Source organism: Lepidothrix coronata, unplaced genomic scaffold, assembly GCF_001604755.1.
Source record: "Lepidothrix coronata isolate B3197 unplaced genomic scaffold, Lepidothrix_coronata-1.0 Scaffold287, whole genome shotgun sequence".
NCBI lineage: Eukaryota > Metazoa > Chordata > Aves > Passeriformes > Pipridae > Lepidothrix > Lepidothrix coronata.
This window is the reverse complement of record NW_016690467.1, coordinates 81944-84898: the sequence shown is the minus strand read 5'-3', so window position 1 is coordinate 84898 and position 2955 is coordinate 81944. Positions and strand designations below refer to the sequence as shown.

Sequence of the window (2955 nt, the reverse complement as noted above, 5' to 3'; positions counted from 1 at the left end):
AAAGAAATTCTTTCTAATCTCCAACCTAAACCTCCCCTGGCACAGCTTGAGACTGCGCCCTCCTGTCCTACTGCTGGTTCCTGAGAGAAGAGCCCGAACTCCCCCCTGGCTCCCCCCTCCTGTCAGGGAGTTGCAGAGAGTGAGGAGGTCTCCCTTGAGCCTCCTCCTCTCCAGGCTGAGCCCCCCCAGCTCCCTCAACCTCTCCTCCCAGCACTTGTGCTCCAGTCCCTTCCCCAGCCTCGTTGCTCTTCTCTGGACCTGCCCACATTCATCCTGCCCTGGGCTGGAGCCTCCAACAATGTGTTTGGGGCAGCTTTACAGTTGTTATAGTGACGTCACAACATTTGTCAGGACCCCACTGACCGATGGTTTTTCACCCTGTGAAGGTGTGACCACCATCCCTGCACAGAGGCAACATGAGGAGCAGTTCCCTCCTGCTGAAAGTGGTCCTGAAGCTTAAATTTGCCTTGGTTGTGTCTGGGAGCAAGTTAAAAGCCCAGCTCGTCTGATCTTTAACGTTGCAAGTTTTGCCTTAAATGAACAGAAGTAGGTTTGTGTCGTTCTTACTCTTTTGGTGACCTCAGTGCCCTCCTTGTCCCCCGGGTTTCAATGGCCAGGGAGCTACAACCTGAGAGTGCTTTCCAAGGCATGGAAGCTTAGCCTGGAGGAGAGAAGCCCTCAGGGAGATCTTCTGGCACCTTCCAGTGTGTCAAGGGGGCTTACGAGGGGGCTGGAGAGGGATTTGGGACAAGGACAGGCAGTGACAGGATGAAAGGGAATGGCTTTAAGCTGAAAGAGAGTAGATTTAAATTGGATATTGGGAAGGAATTGTTGGCTGGGAGGGTGGGGAGGCCCTGGCACAGATTAGGCAGAGAAGCTGTGGCTGCCCCTGGATCCCTGGAAGTGTCCAAGGCCAGGTTGGAGGGGGCTTGGAGCAACCTGTTCTAGTGGAAGGTGTCCCTGCCCATGGCAGGGGATGGGACCGGATGAGCTTCAAGGTCCCTTCCAACCCAAACCATTCCATGATTCTGTAATACTGTGAGTGGTTGGAGCTGCTTCATGGATGCCTTTCCCATGTAATTGCTGGAAAAAAGGGTTAAAAAGGAAGTGCAGAAGCAGANGTAATTGCTGGAAAAAAGGGTTAAAAAGGAAGTGCAGAAGCAGAGAATGTGGCTTTGCTGTGTGGTGTGGCAGTGGAGAAAGCTCTTGGTCTGGGGCTCCTGGGAGTCTCAGAGGTGCTCTGCCAACACCTCCCGGCTTCACTGTGTCTCAGTGGGGGTTAAACACATTCAGCTTCACCAAACCCATCCGGTTCCATGATGGAAGGACGTTCCCAGGGGATCCCAGCTCTGTATCATCAGATTTGCTCCGGCGAGGACGGTCGTACTTGACACCTCATCAAACGAGATCCGCTCGCTGCCGCTCCGGCTCCGAACTGTCATCTCAGAGCTGTGTGATTTTTCAGGAGAGCGGTGCCAGGAGAGTTGAGGAGACTGTGGTTTGGTTCTGGCTTTAGGCTAAACTAAGCCAGATGTTCGGGCCCTCGGCTGAAGTCATCAGCTCCTCGCCGGCCGCTCCGCACACATTCCTTTCATCGCTGGAGCGCTCGGCTTTTCTGAGAATCTCTCCCCTTCCTCAGGGAATCCTGGGCCTTGGGAAGGAATCACTTCTGGGCATTTCAGGAAAAAGAGAAGCGAAGATGTGATTTACGGGAAGCAAACACCACCTTGGCTTTGTGCCCATGGTGGATGAAGAGTCAGGAGACCCACGGCCACCCCGGGTCGTGCCGGAGATCCGAAGCACGGAAGAAAATGGGAGAAACCAACCTTGTTTCCAGGAATTTCTTCCAGGGTTTGTTGAGAGAGGGAAGGAAGGGAATTTCCATGGATAGTTTTGGGAGTTGGGAAGCTCTGGGTTCGGCTTTGGATGACGTTGGACACTTTGTGTCCTTGGCTTTTGCGCAGATATCGAACGGGCGCGTCCCACCTCCTGTGGGACTTGAGGGCTTGTTCGAGTTCACGAGTTGGTTTCTGGTTCATATGACAAAAAAAAAAAAAAAAGAGCCCCAGAAAACACCACAATGAGGCCAATCATTGCCAACCACTAGATTTGAATTTCGTAATTACTATTAAAATATTAAGAAATAGGGTTTTTTTCCCACCTCTGAGCAATGAACTGTGAAGTTTCAACGCTGCTCCAAACCTGCCATAGTTGCTTAAGAAAATTCTTTAAAAGAATTCTTTCTGCCTGAGAAAGTGCCTTGTTTTCTTTCCTAGAAAATCCAAAGCATCGTTTGTTCATTGATTGTTACTGCCCCTTCCTCAGAGTTGTTATTATTGTTATTATTATTACTATTATTATATTCTATTATACTGCCACTTGAGTTGCGTTTTGGCCTCTGAATTTTTATTGGAAATGCAATGAGTTAAAAATTACTGCATTGGGTTTGTCTTAGGGCTGCAATTCTCAGAAGTTCATTTAATTGTTGAATAATCTCCATGACATTGGTGATGAGTGACGGCACAATTATGGTGGTGGAACTGCTCCGCTGAGGAATTTGGCTCCAGAAGTTACCTGTGGTTCCCACAGTGAAGCCTTACCTCATTTCACTAGTATTTGGTTGTCTGGTTAAGGTTAGGCCAAGAAGAACAAGTTGAGCAACAGCTCTGGTTTGAGCAGAACGGGTGGACAAAGCGAAGGCTGGAATTTGTGGCAGGTTGGTGGTTCCTCCATGTGGGTCAGTCCAGCACCAGGATGTCATAAGATCATGGAATGGTCTGGGTGGGAAGGGACCTTCAAGATCATCCAGTCCCACCCAGGGACACCTTCCACTAGTCCAGCTTGCTCCAACCTGGCCTTGGACACTTCCAGGGATCCAGGGGCAGCCACAGCTTCTCTGCCCAACCTGTGCCAAGGCCTTCCCACCCTCACAGCCAGGAATTCCTTCCCAACATC

General features: G+C 50.4%; 1 protein-coding gene and 1 long non-coding RNA gene across 2 annotated transcripts in view; one reads left to right on the top strand and one right to left on the bottom strand.

Annotated features, from left to right (window-relative positions):
* Window positions 1-2955, top strand: part of EXOC6B (exocyst complex component 6B) — a 345342-nt gene that overhangs the window by 289116 nt on the left and 53271 nt on the right. The gene's annotated exons all lie outside the window — the stretch shown is intronic.
* Window positions 1915-2701, bottom strand: LOC108508243. Its single transcript, XR_001878342.1, has 3 exons — window positions 2601-2701; window positions 2162-2272; window positions 1915-2030 (listed from the first exon to the last, which is right to left on the bottom strand). It is a non-coding gene; the product is annotated as an uncharacterized LOC108508243 (long non-coding RNA).